This window comes from Periplaneta americana, chromosome 4 (genome assembly GCF_040183065.1).
Source record: "Periplaneta americana isolate PAMFEO1 chromosome 4, P.americana_PAMFEO1_priV1, whole genome shotgun sequence".
Classification (NCBI taxonomy): Eukaryota; Metazoa; Arthropoda; class Insecta; order Blattodea; family Blattidae; genus Periplaneta; species Periplaneta americana.
The window spans coordinates 122,371,080-122,391,594 of NC_091120.1; the positions used below are offsets into that span (position 1 = coordinate 122,371,080).

General features: G+C 35.0%; 2 long non-coding RNA genes across 2 annotated transcripts; one reads left to right on the plus strand and one right to left on the minus strand.

Annotated features, from left to right (window-relative positions):
- Positions 1–1,243: 1,243 nt before the first annotated feature.
- LOC138698169 (uncharacterized) lies at positions 1,244–6,849 on the minus strand. Its single transcript, XR_011331749.1, has 2 exons — positions 6,494–6,849; positions 1,244–1,694 (listed from the first exon to the last, which is right to left on the minus strand). It is a non-coding gene; the product is annotated as an uncharacterized lncRNA (long non-coding RNA).
- A 280-nt stretch (positions 6,850–7,129) lies between these two features.
- LOC138698170 (uncharacterized) lies at positions 7,130–11,411 on the plus strand. The gene is made up of 3 exons (XR_011331750.1): positions 7,130–7,237; positions 8,260–8,380; positions 9,071–11,411. It is a non-coding gene; the product is annotated as an uncharacterized lncRNA (long non-coding RNA).
- The last annotated feature ends 9,104 nt before the right edge of the window (positions 11,412–20,515 follow it).

The following is a 20,515-nucleotide window of genomic DNA, read 5'->3' on the forward strand; positions in this document are numbered from 1 at the left end:
GGAACCAATACACTAAATTCTCAGAATATTACAGCATTTATGACTCGTTTTTCTGTGTGGATGAGCAAAGGAATGACAGGTTCCAGTATGCAGGCAGTCGTCATTCTATCACACAACAGTTGTCTTGCTTGACTTATTTTCATTGGATCAACATAATGCATAGGAACTATTTTTTAACTTGTTGGGTGCAAACAGATGACTTGGAAGACAGATTTGGTAACTACCATCAAATGAGTGCTGGGAATTACCACATATCTGCCAGACAGGTTTATGAAACAGAAGCAAAATTAAGAGTACAAATTTATTTGCAGTTAATTATGAGATCGAACAAAGTAGGAAACATCTTAATTTCACAAAATGAAATCTATGTAGGCCTAAATGATTCAATGTGAAAGGTGGTAAATGATGTACCTCATGAATTTAATGTTACTGTAATGGAGGATGACATAAATTATTTAGATGAGAGTACCTCATGAATTTAATGTTACTGTAATGGAGGATGACATAAATGATTTAGATGAGAGTACTTTTCCTGTATTGAGTCATTCCATGCCAAATCACTCAGCCCACAATCTTACATCCTCTGATCTTCATCAAATTTGACATATTTGCAGACCTTGTTAAAGTAAATATTCAAATAAAATTTTAGGTTCATATCTTATATACTTTAAGGAATACAGGACTTCAAAGAATTTAAAATGTAAAGGATTTTCTAGCATATGACTCTATTTATTGGTATAACTCAAATAATAGGCCTAATTAATTTACAGACTTGGGAAAGGCCTTAATCGAAAGCTAATGAAAAAACCTTTCAAATGATATATATATAACACAACTATGTTTGTAACCATTTAGTTTGCAAGGTCATGTAATTTTACCTTTCAACTTGAATAACGCAAAATATGTCACCTCAAAAAATTCTGAAAAAAATTACACAGAAATTAGCAATATTAACTTCATAATTACCCAGAATACCAAATTGGGACGCTAACATGTGATCATGAAATAAAATTTCATACATCATAAAGCAATGTAAAAGTGAATCAGTCAGAGCTAAAAGGCATTATGTCAGTTTTTACAAGTTTTCAGGAGAAGGAAAAAATTTATGTCTTCAAAAGATTTTTTGTACACATTTTTCACTCATTCAATATTGTAGAGTACTGACAGACACAACATTTACAATAATGGATAAATATTTGGAGTTGTTTAATCATTTAAAAATAATTATTATATAAAACTGACATTCATTCATTCATTTATTTTATTCCATAAATCTTACATGAGCAATGAAGCTTTAAGATGTGGAACAAGTCAAAATTTTACAATATTACAATTACAATTTTTACAAATTTTTATAGTTTTACAATTTAGTAATTTTCTACAATTTTTACAATTTTGTGCAATTTTTTACATTTTGGCGAGATGTAGTGAGATGAGGTGATGTCAGAGGATTCACCAAAATATTACCCGGCATTTGCCTTTTGGTTGGGGAAAACCACGGAAAACCCCAACCAGGTAATCAAATCAAAGGGGTTGATGCCAAGGACTCGCCATAGATCATTCAGCTTCAGTCCCACAGCTGTGGAAAACCTCGGAAGAAACCGAAGACCAAAGGGGTTTCCAATCCAAGCCCGAACGCAGCTCCGGATCAGCAGCCCAGCGAGTCTGCCGACTGAGCTACATCGATGGCTCTACTAAAAGTATACAATACATAGCCAATCAGATTATTAAATTTACAAACGCAAACGATCATTCATCAGTTGAGCTATATGCATAATACAAAACAGGTAAGTTAATTAAATTTAAGGCATAAACAACTCAACCAGTTGTGATATACAGAAATTGATAATACATATCATGCAAACTACTTCAAATTACAAACACAATTTATCAAGAGAGCTATATAGATTACTATTCAAATTAAAGCATATACAATTCATCGGCCAAAACTATAGAAATATATACAATACAAAGTAGCATACTTTCATTAAGCTATACAAATTTGTGCAATTAATATCAAGTAGATTAATTCAATTTATAATCATAAACAATTCATCAGTTGAGCTATATACAGACTACTATACAATTTACAGCATATACAATTCATCAATTGAGGTATACAGACTACCATTCAATGCTAAACAAAAATATACAATGCATAGTAAACAGATTAAGTCAATATAAAAACATATTCTAGTTGAGCTATATAAAATTGTACATATCATTTAAGTAGAATAATTCAATTCACAAGCATAAACAATTCATCAATTGTGTAGAAGGTATGAGTATGTAGAAATTTGGTTAATTCTTTTCTGAACCTTTTCTCGTGGTTCTTCAAATCTTTAAGATAATTAGGCAGTGCATTGAAGACTGTTATACATGAATAGCGAACTCCTTTTTTAAAACAGCTTAGACTAACAGAGGGTAGATGAAGATCTGATTTATGTCTTGTATTAAAATGATGAATGTCTTGATTAGTACTGAATTTATCTTGGTTCTTAATATACAGCATCATTAGGGAAAGAATGTATTCACAAGGTATAGTCAAGATTTCTAAGTTTCGGAAAATATTTTTTCATGATGTTCTTTTATGCACACCGGCCATTATTCTTATAGCTTTCTTTTGTAAAACAAAAACGTGTTTAGCTTCAGACGAGTTACCCCAGAATATTAATCCATATTTCATTACAGAGTGAAAATATGCAAAGTATGACATTTTAAGTAAGTTTATATCACCAATAGTAGATAAGGATCTTAATGCATAACAGGCAGAGCTCAATTTACGAGTAATACATTCTATATGCGTTTTCCAGTTCAAGTGATTATCCAATTCTGAACCAAGAAACTTTGTGCTTATAGATTCTTTGAGATGAGTTCCATTTAATCGAATACTGTAGGAAACCTGAGCACTATTGTGTGTACTAAATTTGACTGCACTGGTTTTATCAACATTAAGTGCTAGTTTATTTGCATGGAACCATTCATTCATTAGATTCAGCACTGTATTAGAAGTGTTTATAAAATGATCGTATTGTTTGCTTGAAATAATTACACTTTTATCATCTACAAATAAAATTACATGAGATAAATTGTTTATGGTCAAGGCTAAATCATTAATATAAACTAGAAACAACAATGGACCTAAAATTGACCCCTGCGGAACACCATGTTTAATATTTCTAAATTCTGAATAAGTAACTTTATGACTATTTGTTGGCGGCCGGGTAGCACAGTTGGTAGAGCAGCTGGCTACGGACTGGAAGGTCCGGGGTTCGATCCCAGGTAGTGACAGGATTTTTTCTCGTTGCCAAACTTTCAGAACGGCCCCGAGGTTCACTCAGCCTCCTATAAAATTGAGTACCGGGTCTTTCCCGGGGGTAAAAGGCGGTCAGAGCGTGGTGCCGACCACACCACTTCATTCTAGTGCCGAGGTCATGGAAAGCATGGGGCTCTACCTCCATGCCCCCCCAAGTGTCTTCATGGCATGTTACGAGGTTACCTTTACCTTTACGACTATTTGGTACATTTATTTCTACTTTTTGTTTTCTATTTGATAAGTACGATGTAAACCAACCCAACGTCTCATCTTTAATACCATAAAACTTCAATTTTTTTACTAATATACTATGGTCTACAGAATCAAATGCTTTAGCCAAGTCACAAAAAATCCCACCTACATGTAGTTTCGAATTTAATGAATTTAGTATTTCATCCACCAAACTAAAAGCAGCATTCTCTGTCGATTTTTGTTTTCTAAATCCAAACTGTTCTAAAACTAATATATTGTTGGACTCCAGGTAATGATATAATCTATTATACATAACTTTCTCAAACACTTTTGAGAATGTTGTTAATAATGATATGGGTCTATGATTAGCAATGGTACATTTATCTCCCTTTTTGTATATTGGTTTGACTATTGAATATTTGAGTATTTCTGGAAAAATACCACATTGCATTGACAAATTGCTTAGATAGCTTAACGGAGGGGATAATATTTCAGAACAAGCTTTCAGAACTTTACTTGGAATTTCATCATATCCAGAGGAATATTTTGTTTTTAGTTGTTTTATCACATGCATGATTTCTGCTACGGTAGTGGGAATAAATTTGAGACCTAAAAACTCAGTGTTAAATGCATCAGTTAGGTAACCAAGTGCAGCATCTTCTGCACAATCTTGAATGTTTAAGTTCTGAATAATATTTATATAGAAGTCGTTAAAATGATTTGCAATTGATTTTGGGTTATCTATTTTACTATCATTGATTTTAATGCAAGTAATATTTTCATTCTTTGAATATCGATTAGTTTCATTTTTAATAATATCCCAAATAGTTTTAATCTTATTATCTGAATTTTGTATTTTTTCATTCAAATACATTTTCTTTGCATCTTTTATAACTTTTGTCAAAGTTTTACAGTAATTCTTGTAGTAATTAAGAACATGAGGATCATCACTATTCCTACTCATTAAATATAGATTCCTTTTTGTAGCACATGATATTTTAATTCCCTGAGTTATCCACATGTTTTTTCTTTTACATTTTTTCACCACCTTGACTGGAAAACATTCATTGAAATAATTCGTAAATGTAGTGAAAAATTCATTAAATTTTGTATTAATATCAATGGTATCGGTACTATATACATTTTCCCAAGATTCATTTTGTAGGCAAGTATTTAAATGATGAAGAGATTCAGCATTTATAATCCTTTTTTTGATTTTTAAATCAACACTTCGGAATTTTTCACTCATATTGAAAACACTTAGAATTTGTGCATCGTGATCAGACAGGCCATTGACTAATGGTACTGTTGAATAGGAATTCAATCTACTTTTATCTATAAATATATTATCAATGGCTGTACTACTTCCAGCTTGTATTCTGGTTGGAAAACTTACTGTGTGACTAAGATTATAAGTTTCAAGAAGTGAGTTTAATTTTCTTTTACGTGAGCTTTCTGATAGATAATCTATGTTTATGTCACCACAGATTACAAATTCGGTATGTGGTTTATAAAGCCTTTTCAATAATGAATCTAAGTTAGTTGTAAATTTCTTATAATCTCCCATTGGCGCCCTATAAACACATAAGATATTATGTATTGATATCTCAAAACCAATTTGTATTCCACAGATTTCAATATCTTGTTCAAGACAAAAATCAGATATATCAATTTTACTAAATAATAGATCCTCTCTGATAAAAATACAGGCACCTCCTTTTTGGAAGACATGTCTACAGAAATGAGAACCTAATATATATCCATGTAAAGACACTTGTAATATTTCCTGTTGCTTCATATGATGTTCAGTTATACATAATATCTGAGGTTTATGATTTTGAGTTGCTAAAAAAGTGATCAATTCATCAGTTTTTTGTTTTAATCCCCTAATATTTTGATGAAAAATAGTGAAATTACTGTGTTCATTACTAGAAACATCAGAGCATTTACAATTTAGTTGAACTTGTTTCAAACACCTTACTAGTGGGAGGTTTAACCTAAAAAAGGAGAAGCCCTAGCATTAACTAACACAGGAATATTACAACTCTGCTTTTTAACATGGCTGCCTCTGATGCTATTAGCAATAAGAACCGAAAGGTGCTCCTTGCCTCTACCATTCAGATGCAGGCCATGTGACGTATATTCATACCTTCTTATAGGGCTTACATCTATAAAATCAATGTGTGATGTCCCAGGTCTCATCAGAGCCTGCTCAAGCCGCATATTCACACTTCTCACCCTCCTGTGAAGACACGGCTTGTCGTACCTGCTGAAAAGACTGAGAAATCCCACATTGGTATGGCTGCTCATTTCAATTATGTTGTTGACATCTTTCTCAATATAATAGTTACAATCGTTATCAATACTATTACCAGGCCCACCCACTATAACTACATGAGCCCTCTTAGAAAAATCTGAACTCAATTTCGTCATATCCTCAACAACATTCTTGAGAGGAGCATTAGGTTTACATACACTAGATACTTCAAACTCATCGCCCATTTTCGACTTCAAAAGTGAGGAAATACCTCTTGCATGGCTGCTTCCTAAAATCAATACTTTACTCTTACAATCATTAACCTTATCTGTTTTCTGACTGACCTTTACTAGTGTCGATACTGGGTATGAGTTCTCCTGATCAACATTCATTGCTTGAAGAGTACTGAATTTGTTGGTCAGTTTGATTGATGCAGCATCATCCGCAGAGAAACGTCTACTCATAGATTTGGAATTCTTCGGTTTCATCCAAGTGTCAGATCCCCCTTTATTCGAAACACTAATGCTATCCTTCAAAGCTCTCAATTTATTAATTTCACACTTTGCCTCATCTAATTCCAATTCTAGGGCTCTGATTCTCTCCAGTTAATAGCGCATCTTTCTATCATACATGCAATCACTACATTCCCAACTACCATTACCAACAAAATTATCAGGATCTATATCTATACATTTCCAATGAAAGCAGAAATTACAGTTATTACATACCATTCCTTTCACTACAATCCTTCTACAACTACGACAGTTTCCAGACAGAGCAGCCATAGCACACATTGTGTATATTACAAATTCAGTTTCACTCACTTTTCAATTTAATGTACTTGTGTATATTAGTTTTAGGTTATTTCTACCCTTTAGTATTACCACACTATAATATTTCAATAGGCCAACACTACACATTTATCACTTCACTATACCACACTTGCCGTTAAACTACACGACACGTCACTGCACTTATATTTCAGTCTAGATGAAACTTCACTATTTATGTTTTAAATTATTTCTACTTTGAAGTATCACCACACTACAATATTTCAATGGACCAACACTACACTTTATCACTTCACTATACCAGTACCACACTTGTCGATGTTAATCAAGGAGAGGAGTAGAAATAGAAGAGAGGGGGTCAATCGTATCTATTCCCTGTTAATCGCTGTTAATTCTATGGCACTGCCACGATGAGCGCTAACATCGCCTCTTACCAACATTCCGTCACTGATTTTAGACTCTTGGAAATGGAGAATGAACTTGCGTGCTCTTGGTTTAAGTTGTTAGTCCTGGAACAATTTCTTGCCGTATTTCAAGAACTGAAGAAGAAGACATATTGAATTTTCTTGCCTAGGCGAGGGAAGGATGGCCGGACGAATTAAATGCGAATATCCATACTGCGGAAGTAAGAAGAGTAGTCACCACTCGAAATGTTTCTTCAAATACCTGGGATAGTGAGAGGTGAGTTTTCATTTACAATATATAGCACTGTTATCACTTATAACTAATTTGATATACTTGTAAATTTTGCTAGCCACGTGCTCATTTTAAATTATATAGGTTAGGTTATCAGATATTAATTCATACACACATATACAGAATTTGTAACATCTAGTTACATATTAACAGACTTTTATTATTATTTCTATTGATAGAAGTATATATATATATATATATATATATATATATATATATATATATATAGAAGATGCATTTTTTGTTTTTATTTTCGAAGCTTTTTATACAGTGCAGGAGAAACTTTGCTGTTTTGCGCACCACACACGGGAGAAAAAAAGTTATTTCAAACACTGAATATAACCAATAAAATTGCAGCAAACCACGTCGTGTCGTGTGCTGCTTGGTACCGGAGTTTCAATATTCCAATAGAAAAAAATAGAGTAATAGACCCTTTCCTTGAATATTCCCCGCGTGGTATTATTACTTGAGACTTTTACATATTTATAACATTTATTATAAAAATAATAGTAATATTTATAATAATAAATTGCAATAATAATAATAATAATAATAATAATAATAATACAAGTCTACTTATGATATAATTAAATGTTATATAGGCTATACTGTATATGTGTATGAAATTACCGTAAGCACAGGAACGTGACTTCGTGGCACTCTAATAGCCTATAAAGTGAAAGGGAACAGCTGCAGTGAGCTATGATGATGTAGCTTATACTTAAACCATTTTATGACATATTTTATCCACCTATATTTTATTTAATTTTTTGTTTCGCCTACATTGTATTTTTACAAATGTTGTCTTTAAATACGAATTTTTTCCTGGACCAAAATTAGGCCTACAATAGAAATGATGAGATAATTAGTATTTTAACGTGAAGCTGACTGGAGGAGTTTATTTTAATTTTTCTTGGTTCTCAAAGTGATTTTATTAAGTGCCATGAAATGGTTTTCCTGTGCTCATAATTTATATTTATTTTACATTTTATTTCAATTTTTTTCAGATGCAAGGCATGCCTAGAAGCATTGGGAATATAAGATCTGATGGTTAAAGAGCCCAACAAACTGCACAACAGCTTTCGGGAGCCATACCTTTCAAAGTTGAAGCTATCTCCAATGGTCAAGGTAACTTACCTAAGTAACTGCAAGCCTTTTATATTATGAAATTTCAGTGCTTCATATCTATACCTATAAATTCTGTCGTAATTGCAAATTGTGAATGAATACGTAAAGAAAAGCCATTCACACAAATAGTGAAGTATCAGGCTAAGTAGATCCCATAATTAAAGCGTTGGGGCGAATAATGGTCTGTATTGCAATCTGCTAACTGGGCAGGAGGAACGAAAATGTTACATCGTCATTCCACTCATAAATAATTTACTATTGGACGGGCAACATACACCGTTATTCCATCAATATGTTTTGTACACTAAGCAAAGTATAGATTGTATGTTACTGAAAGTCATATTAAACATCGGAGAAGTTTGTAACATTATGAACAGAATAATAATGAAGACAATGACAAACACAGTTTTTAAATGTTGACTATAAGAGAGTAACACATTTTAAACAGTTCCTTTCTGACATCAAGAGCAAGCTGTGAGCACATCTTGAAAGAATTTCCGCAAATCTGTTCCTGAAACGAAATAATTTGATAACATTCTAAGATAAAGTATAATGACAAAAATTGTAACATAAACCATTATTCGGCCCAACGCTTCAATTGTAACCTCTATCCTTGGTGGTACAGGACTACTTACTCTTGCTGTCAGTTCATAATTGTAACCTTTTGGTTGTTTTATTTTGTACGGAAAGAAACAGAGGACCCCCGCCAGAGAGGCTGGTGACCCCCCAAGAGAGGAGAGGCAGTGAGAAGAGGCTGGGGAGCCCCCAAGAATGCAAACCACGGCCACACCGATAGTAACACTGAAGAGGAGGAAAATTTGCAGTCTTCGAGTACAACTGCATCATCTGAGAGGAAGGGTCCTCAAGACCACACAGAGAGATCTGAAGATTGACATTGCCCTTGCAACTTTAAGGAAGAAGGTTCCCGGGCCATTATATGAATTGGTAAAAAATTGTCTCCTCAAATGCAAGGTATGTACAGAGAGTTCGGTGGTCACAGGAATTGAAACCAAAGGCTCTTAATATGTATTTACAGAGCCCAAGTGCCTATAGAATGATTAGGAAGTTATTAAATTTCCCTTCTAAGGCTACATTGCTTAGAGTTTTGCGAAAGTATACCACTGATGTTGGTTTTAGTCACAAATTATTCGACATATCAAGGAATGCCTGTAGTAAGATGACTCACACTGACAAAGTAGGTTGCCTTATGTGGGATGAAATATCTTTAAAAGCAGTGTTGACAAGCAATAAATGTCTGCAGCAACTAAATGGCTTAATGTCCATGTTGCACTATTGAACATATACCAGGAGTAGCAGAATTTGCTAAGAAGTAATTCATTACCTGCTTGTAATAAAGACATAGACCACTCACCATAGACACAAGCATCTGATTTGCGGGTTTACCTGACAAGTGTTTTTCAAATCTTTGAAACCCATCAACAAAATCATCATTATTGTTACAAGCCAAGCTGATTTTAGTGGTATTTCATCGCATATGAGACAGCACAGCTCATCTATGTCACTCATTTTGTCACAAGCATATTTTAGCTTATCCAGTATTTTCTCACAAAACCCAACATCATTTGTATATAAGGCAAACTTTCGTAGAAGAGTGGCTTTACAAGGAATACTCAATAATTTTCTAACAATTCTGTTTCACTTGTACTGTATAAGTAGATATTAAGGGCTTTACATTTGAATTCTGTTAACCAGGGACATTCCTGTACAAATCATGAACCAGAGGATTGTCTGCAGGATTGTATATGTAAAATAATATTAACATTACTTTTCAAATACAACTTTATCTTCGCTGGCACTCCTCTTCTTCATGTCAACGAGAACTGCAGGTGTGAGAAGTTTTGCACCTAATGTGCTTGTGAAACTGGATGCAGAAAAGTGATGTGCACATTTACTGATACTGTGGTATTGTGGCCAAATGAGTATTTTTTCTTTGTGTATTTTTGATTTAAGATTTTGCATGTTTAATTTTAGTTGCTATTTATTGCTATTTTGTATTGTTCTTGTATTTTTGTTACATTATGTTTCTTGTTATGATTTGGTATTTTTCTCAAACAAAAGGAACCTAAATTAACTACAATACGAAGTAACTCAAGGCAATAATAATTTTTTTTTTCTTGAAATAACATCATAATATCAAACACAGGACCGATGTTGTTGGCATATTTCAACAAAGCCTGTGAAATGTACTGTAGACTCTATTTACCATAATCGCAATGTTGGAACATAAAGTTATTGTATTCTGCACTAGCATTTAGAATATTTTCATATTAAATGACAAATTATGCCATTGAGGAAATAAATACAGTAGTAGGTGCTACATATACGTTGGAATTCTTAAACCTGTACAACTTAACTGAAATCAACAAATGCTGAGTTTTTGGCAATAAACCCATTAACTCTCTTACTCTACTCTCTAATATTCCCCACAGGCAGCTTAAAATTTCATGTTGAAGTTTACAGACAAACTGGCATAATGTCATTAAATATTAATTTTTATTGTTTTAATTTTATGTTTATCATGTACTGTGTATGATTTTATTTCTTCAGTTTGTTATATTTGTGTTTCTCAGAGAAATGGAACTTAAATTAACTAACCACAATACTAATGTTCGTAATGTTTGAACACAAAGTTACACTAGTGAATACAATATTTTCCAATATTCCCCACATATGGTCCAAAATGTAATGTAGAAATTCATGAACAAACTGACATAATGTCATTAAGTGTTAATCTTAAAAAAAATATTTGTGCATGATTGCCTTCAATGTAACCAGAAGACTTTACACATTATAGCTACTTATTTGGAGACAATAAGAACACAGCATTGTAGACTCCAATTTCTACTAAGAGTTATTTGAAATTATTTTCCTTACAACACAATAATAACTAATGGTAGTATATCTGAAAATATCAGAAAATTAAGCGGTTAGCTGACTTCAAAGAGCAGAGATTACTTCATTAATAAATATGTAGAGTATTAAGAATGTTTTGGTATGATTTTTTTTTCTTTGTGTAACATTTACTACTATGTTGTTAATATTATATATATATATATATATATATATATATATATATATATATATATATATATAGTACCTATCGTGAGCTCACGATCTTTTCTCTATTACAGTAAAACATCAAACAGTTAATTTCAATAAAGATCTTTGTGTTTATGTACAAAATGAAATATTGTTAATAAATAAATCTGATACATTCCAACATAACAGATTTGCTTGGTCATGTCTAAATCATTTCCAATTTCACAGTCCATTTCCTACCTCTACTACTCTACTTCATGAGATATCTCATTCTTAAAACACTTATGGTATTCTAATTTACAAAAAAAGGTTTCTGGCTAAAAAAAAAAAAAAAAAAAAAAAAAAAGGAATTTCAATAGGGATGGTTGGTTGGTTACATTTCAAACATTCATGTTAATATGAATGTAAAGGGGATGTGCAAAGAAGTATTTTGAAATTCCCGCTATTTCCGGTGCAGGAAGTCGTTTGAAAATCCCGCCATTTTTGTGCATGTGGCGCTCCACTGCTAGTAAAAAGAAGCTTCTTGACAGATTACACTTAATCCGCCTCTTGAGCCCCTCTCTTCTATTCTACTCCTCTTCATGTTAATCTACATCAGGTATGCTCATTCTCTGACTCCCGATTACGTTCTGTAATCACAACCTTCGAATGTAGCGTGTGCTGTTCCCCGTTCGAAGCTCGACGGATGGCTGCAGAAGGCTGTTCAAGTACTTAGTAAACGTACGAACAGTGTGGGACAATGACACAGTCAAAACCTTCTGTAAGCAAACGATCATTCCGTACAGTGTGGGAGGTAGACTATTTTTGTTGTACGTTCGGTGAAAACGGAAAGTGATTACTATATTGTAAGGTACTGTCAGAATACTACTGAGCAACATAAAACTACATTATAGGCTCTGCTACCCAGAACATGCCGAAGTGACAGAGAAGCTGTTTTCTGTAATATAGCCTATTTTCATATACCAACGTTATTATTATTATTATTATTATTATTATTATTATTATTATTATTAGACCTATTATTATTGTTATTGTGGTGATTTTATTCCAACAGAAATAGATATTTTGATAAAATAATTTTTCAGGGATGCAACGTACACTACAGCTTCAAGAATTGAAAGCACTTCATGAAAGGCCAAACATTGAAGAGAGTCGAATAATTCAGAGTCTATGTTTTGAAGCAAGTTAGCCTATGTAGTATGTTGGGAATTAGCTAAGGCACTAAAACCCTTCACGGATGGTGAACTTGTAAAGAGATGTATGGTGCCTGAACAAAATATAGTTAATTAGTCTCTGTACTGCAACAGTTCAAATGTGAATTCACAGAACATAGATTTAGTGATTTTAGACGTATGGAGAGTGATATTAGTATTTTTGTTAATCTTTTCATAAATTTAGTACAATCCGTGAGGGTGCAGTTCCAGGACGAGTTAATTGATTTACTAAGTAACGTAGAATCCAGAACTAAATGCAGAGAATATGACTTGACATGCATAGAATTATTTTAAAAAATGAACAAAAGTAAATATTACAAGATGAGCTTTATTCGTTGCCACTATGTTAGCTACCTTCGCCTCGACATATGTGTGCGAACAATTATTTTCGAGAATGAAGGTTACTGAATCCAAACATAGGTCCCAATTAACAGATGAGCATCTTTAGCGCATTGCAGTAAATTCGTTGGAAATAGATTCCCGATTACTTGCAGAAAAGAATGCAGATGTTGAATAGACCGCAAAGTAGACTATATGGTGGAATATGAAAATGTTATTATCTATGATATTATTATATCATAACTATATTAAATATAATAAATAATGTAATAACTGAATATTGCAGTGTATACGCTTTCCTTTTTGAAATTCAGTTTATTATCCGTATTTGTAAGAGTGTAAGAACTATGCTACGGGCGGTGCTGCAATGTAGTTGCGGAGCCCAGTTCGTACCCAGTGTGTGTTATGCAGTGCAGCATCATCCGTGTAATTGGGGCTTTTACAATTTTGAGCATACCTGATCTACATGATACGTCACTTCATAATGCCTTTGAGCACGGAAATTGGTTTCCAGTAATGGAATCAGTTTGAAATTTTATATATCTCTATTTTTATTCACGAAATATGGTTATAGAATATTAAACAGTGTTAAGACGTGGTCTGCTGTGTTTATCCAGTAGTAATACAAAACATAATAATTCAATTTTTAAACTATAGGTACTCAAAATTAATAACAAATACCAGCTAGATGATAATAATAGGTTTACTTGTATAAAAAGTCGTCAAGTCGTTATTTAAAAAAAAAAAATTAAAAAAATTAGCAAAAAAAAAAAAGCTTTTCAAATACATTATATGTTATATTCTCTATCCATTACTGATCTGTTATCATCTCCTCCCCTGGTGGTAGTATCTCCTGCAGGCTATTTCAGAATTTTTTCTCAAAAACTCAGTGCCTTGGGTTTCACACATTTAACTAATATTTTAATATCCTGTATCTTTTTAGAATTGGTTCGTTCTTTTCCATCATAATATGTTTTATCTTGAAACTTTGTGCAAAGAATGTTTAACTCTGACTTTTTCAGAGAGAGTGTCTGTTTCATTGAAGAAACTGTAAAATCTGAAATATACAGAATGTTAAAAAAAAGTATCCAATATTTTAGATGGTGATAGTATGCAACAAAACAAGAAAACAATGTCTAATAGACATGAGTCCTACAATACATACTTTCTGAGCTCTGTACACTTGCTCATAGGAGGTGCTCAATGTGACGTCCATTTATGGCAATGCAATTCTCTGCCCTACAATACTGCAGACTACCAGATAATCATACCGTAGTTGACACCTGGCATGGAATACTGACAGGTCGCAAGGAATACTGAAAACAAAAGTCTGGTTGCAGATTTGAGCGGGATTCATCAGAGATGGTGTTGTGAATTTTCATAATCAGCATGTGTGGGCAGATGAAAATCTCCATGCAATTGAAGAAACAAGGCATCAGCACCGATTCTCAATCATCGTATGGGCAGGCATTCTTTCTTAGTGACAGATTAATAGGGCCACACGTGCTACCACAGAGATTAACTGGGGATGGTTATCAGGACTTTCTTATTAACATATTAAGAAAAATTCAAATGGTGAGTTATTCCTTATGCCGAAGGGCAGAGGAATGCATTGCCATGAATGGACGTCACACTGAACAGCTCTGTTGGGATTATTATCATTAGGGATTATACTGGACACCAAACTGACATGGTAACACCATATATGTTAAACTTTCAAAATTCATTTATTTATTAAGACATTTAAAACCTCTTATCCCCGAACATATCTTCAAAACTCATATTATGCACTTCTCTATGATGTAATATCTTATGCATTCTATAGCAGTGCTATGTATCCGAGGTGGAAAATTTCAAATACCTGGGAGCAAGAGTAACAAATATAAATGATACTCGGAGGGAAATTAAACATAGAATAAATATGGGAAATGTCTGTTATTATTCGGTTGAGAAGCTTTTTATCATCCAGTCTGCTGTCAAAAAATCTGAAAGTTAGAATTTATAAAACAGTTATATTACCGGTTGTTCTTTATGGTTGTGAAACTTGGACTCTCACTTTGAGAAAGGAACATAGGTTAAAGGTGTGACGTTTGAGATGGGCAGAGCATGTAGCATGTATGGGCGAATCCAGAAATGCATATAGTGTGTTGGTTCGGAGGCCGAGACATAGATGAGAAGATAATATTAAAATGGATTTGACGGAGGTGGGATATGATGATAGAGACTGGATTAATCTTGCTCAGGATAGGGACCAATGGCGGGCTTATGTGAGGATGGGTTCCTTAAAAGCTAGTAAAGGCTGGTTCACAATAAACCGGGAACGGAAACGACAACGAGAACGGAAAATATTGTTAAAATAAATATACGAGGCGCAACCAGAAAGTAAGTTTCCCGATTTTTTCCCCTTGAAAGTAAACGTAATTAGCCGTGTCAATTGCGCATGCGTAACAGATCTATGACGTATCAATCATATGCCAGCCGGACAGGTCCCGCCTGGTGCCAGTAGCGTGGCAGCAGTGGTCCGAAATGGTAGCTCTTATTCCTTCTCCCGCTGCCTGCGAGGTTTGGTCAGTGATAAAATTCTTTAATGCACAAAACATTGCGCCAATTGAAATTCATCGGCAGCTCTGTCAGGTCTATGGGCCGAACATCATGAGTAAGCAGATGGTGCGTCGCTGGTGTAGGCAGTTTTCCGAAGGTCGTCAAAGTATCCATGATGAAGAGCGCAGTGGGCGACCGTCCCTCATCAATGATGATCGTGTTGAGCTGGTGCGGCAGTGCATCATGGAGAACTGTCGCTTCACGATTACGGAGCTGAGCAGCCATTTCCCGCAGATATCGCGATCCTTGTTGCATGAGATTGTCACTAAGCACCTGCTGTTCAAAAAAGTGGGTGCCGAAAAACCTGATACCGGAACACAAAATGCAATGTTTAGGAGCAGCACTGGCATTTCTGCAACGGTATCACGATGACGGCGACGAGTTCCTCAACAGGATCGTCACAGGCGATGAGACTTGGATTTCGCACTTCACACCAGAAACCAAGCAGCAGTCAATGCATTGGCGGCATAGTGGATTTCCGGTCAGTACGGAAAGTGATGTGCACAGTGTTCTGGGACAGGAAGGGCATTTTGCTCATTGACTTCCTTCCAAGAGGTGAAACAGTGAACGCTGACCGTTACTGTGAAACACTGCGAAAATTGCAACGCGCCATTCAAAACAAGAGGCGTGGAATGCTTACTGCAGGTGTTGTGCTCCTCCATGACAATGCTCGTCCACATACAGCTCGGCGCACAGCAGCTGTTTTGAGGGAATTTTGCTGGGAATTGTTTCATCAACCACCCTACAGTCCTGATCTTGCTCCCAGCGATTTTCACGTTTTCTTGCACCTCAAGAAATTCCTGTCCTCCGGTGAGCGTTTTGGAAACAATGAAGAGCTGAAGATGTCTGTCACACGCTGGTTCCATTCACAGGCAGCAGAGTTCTACGACAGAGGAATACAAAAGTTGATCCCACGATACAAGTGTCTCAATTCTGATGGTGGCTATGTTGAAAAATAGATGAAACATTGCTGTACCTGTTGCCAATAAATGTTTTCCTGAAAGTGTGTGTTCTTTTTTAAAAAAAATAGGGAAACTTACTTTCTGGATGCGCCTCGTATTTAAATGTAAACATTCACAATTAACTATTGTGAATGCTCATATTTAAATACGTTTATTTTAACTTTATTTCCGTTCTCGTTCTCGTTTGCGTTCCCTGTTTATTGTGAACCAGCCTTTAGTAACTTAAAGTGCTATGTATCCAAATTTCTCATTCTCAAAAAAAAAAAAATTATACAGACTTTCCTTATGTTAAACATTATAGATCTTTATTCATCAGATAAAAAATTTTAACTGTTGTAAATCTATGCATACTAACCTGTTTATTAGGTGTTGACAAAAACCTCAACAATTATATTAATAGATCTAAATTTCACAGTTACAGCACGAAATATAAATATCATTCTGAACCAAATGTTAGACTGAACAAATCAAACAACTGTTTTAGCTCCATAGCAGTTGCTACATTCAATAAATTGTCACAACAGATACATATATTATACATTTTAACACATTTAAAATCATCTTGCAACATTTGGTAACAGAAACTCACTTTTATGATATTAAGGATTTTTTTGAGTGCCACGTAGGTGTAAGGCTGTCAAAATAGAGGGGTAAAACGGCACATTAGAGAAGAGCAGCACTATAGAACAGTGGAGTTAAGCATGTTGTTAACGCCTTGACAGCAATTTTCAGTTTGATTTTGATAGTTCACTTGTATTGTTAAGAATTATGTTTGACATTACAGAAATACACAAAACTTAAAAAATTTAAGACTCTGCATTTTACCCATATATTCAAGAAACAGGTTTATGGCTTCATTCATCAGGCATACTAGGAGTAAGTCCTAATGGACTTACTGATGTTGAGGGGAAAAACATGTACACTTGAAATAAAATGCCCCTATATTTACTACAAATACATTAAACAATATTATAATTAATTAATTAAACACATTACGCACTTAAACTTCTCCCTACGACTGTTTTTGTGAACATTATAGGTTCGTTCCAACAGCAGTCAGGAACCGTCCGTAACCATTGTGAGCATGCGCAGTACAGAAAAAGCGTTCCAACACAATCCGGACCAGTCCTGAACCGGAAACATGTACTGCAGTCGGGCGTTCCAACAAGCTTTTGACATGGGTTCGGAACGGTCAGAAATAGTCTGTGGATTGAGGCATGTACGGAAGAGTACGTAAGACGCGCATGCGCATAAACTCACTGTCTCCTGAATACTGAAGAAAGACATGATCGACTGTTCACATCAGTGAGGTTAAAGATGAAAAGTGACAGTACAGACGAATAATAAAACTGGAGATTTAATTTAAATTTTCGCCAAAAAGAAAGGGAATGGAAACTATTTGGGTATTGAAATAGTTAATTACAATTTCAATATGCAGCTTTGTTTAAGAGTATAATAAATAACGTAAATACATTAATAATAAAAAAAGATTTATTTTTAGATGAGAGTCCCCCAGTACACAACATTGAATTAACAGAATTCTTGCCTTCCATATTTTTTGTCAACTTTTTATAGAATATGATCGAAATTCTATTTTCTGCAATTATAATTAGCTGCAAAACGATAATAATAATCATCCCGTTCTTAGCAAAGATGATCACAGTTATAGCATCTCTGGATTTAGTACATAACGATCCGCTAAAGCGTTCCAACAGCGTCCAGTCCAGTTTCAATCACATAGCAGATGCTCGACTAGCGCATGCGCATAGGATCGTACAGGAACCGTACATGAACTGATCCATGAACCGCTTGTTGGAACGAACCTTATATATTGGTCGAAACAACATAGCCTAAAAGAAGCTGAAATCTTGAGAAGTTAGAACTCAATAAAAAAAATTCTGGCACCATACAAAAAGTTTATGCTGCCATGGCAACCTGACGCCAGATATTTGTCTACACCTGGATGTGTTGTTTCTAGTGAAATGAAACGTGTAGCTTCTTTCCTAACTTGGTTTTTCTTTCACAGATCCTTATTTGGAAAACTACAATGACTTGAAAATTTGTTCACCACATTTTTTTCTTTAAGTGTATTAATGTAAGTCTATTCACATTATTACTTCTTATGTTCGTGCAACCATGGCACGAATTTATGAATGAAAAACGACTGCAATATTTGCATGTTTTTTCCCATGAAGAGTCCTTCTCAACGAAATACACAACAGGCTGCTGTGGAGTCCATACTGCCAAATATCCTACATCACAACCTGTCATATACAACTGACTTTGGATTTGATGATAGTAATCATGGTCCATATTTAAAAAAAACATCATCATCATCCACAAACAATATATAATCATTTACCCCTTTCAGTGCCTGAGTCAATGTTGTGTTTTTTTTATTTATAGGGGCATTTTATTTCACGTGTACATGTTTTTCCCTCAATATCATTAAGTCTATCAAGACTTGCTCCTAGTACGCCTGTTGAATGAAGCCATAAGCCTGTTGCTTGAATCTGTGACTTTAATAATTCTGAGACTTCTAACACAGCTACTGCATCATGCTGTTTTCCTCACTACACAGCTTTTACACCTGACATACCATAACCAACAAGTTTTTTAAAGACGAAGGGGGAAATCTATCCCACTCACAGGATTTGAGTAAGATACAAAGTTACTTGCAGTAAATCTACACTTTCTGAGTTCTGTCCATCTAGTGTTTACTGTCTGCCCCTTAGTCTCATCAGCAGAGTAATTGCTGCATGTGACAAGGTGCAGTGTTGCTTTAAGAAAGCCCCTTTATCTTTTGCACTATTGTAGTTCTCAGAAAAGATAACTTTTTCCATACATGGTGCTAGAAATGGTTCGGCAAAAACGTATTACGGCGAACGCCAGTAGGGGAAGTTATCCCCACCCGCGCCGCTCGGCACCTCGCTCGCATGCTCTCTCTCTCTACTATCTGTCCCGCTTCGATGGATCACTGCCTACCACATTGTAATACGCATTAGACAACTGTCCACAACCACAATGCAATACGCATTAGACAACTGTCCACAACATGTACTGACACAACACAACACAACACAATGTAATGTGGTTTGCCTACCACATTGTAATATGCATTAGACAATACGCATTAGACAACTGTCCACAACCACAATGCAATACGCATTAGACAACTGTCCACAACATGTACTGACACAACACAACACAATGTAATGTGGTTTTCATTAAACAACACTCACCTGTTAACTTTGCACATCCTCGAAGTAACACAATAGTCTTTTTTTTCCCACGGGTTGGACACTCGTAATAACTAGCAAGTAGTCCATGCTCCTCACAGTACCTTACCGTATCCGCCTTCAAATTCTCCCTGGACATTTTCAGGAAGAAGTACACGTCTTCGGTACGGATCATCACTACACGTGGTTACGTCTGTACACGAAGTTGGACACGGACACAATGAAGCTCCACGCGTTAACACTTATGCCACCCCCGTAGTCAACCCCTACCAAGCGACATTCACAAGTCCACCAGTTTCTACCCACGCTATTCGGTCATTGTCCCCTTCTACAATACGTTATGGCAGTTCCCTTAAACATAAATAGATGCATTTTCCCTTCTACCCCAACTCGCCTCGGTAGCCGAGAGGTCTAAAGCGTGATCAAAAAGCGTGCGTTTAGGTTTAGTTACGAACTTTCTCGGATCGCATCTCCCCTCCTGCGAAGTCGTAAGAAAAAAAAAGAGAGAGAGAGAGACATGAAGCAAGAACCAAAGAGTTTGTAATATATAACTAGAGACACCAACGGCGCTAGTTTCGCGTACAAAATTGAACCGCTGTTCGGCCGCCATTAAAGGGAGTTGATGCTTCGCCGGGAGTGCGAGCAAATAATGCATATTGAGGAATACGAATAAATATAAATACACTTGAATGGAAATAATAAGAAAATGGTGAAATACTG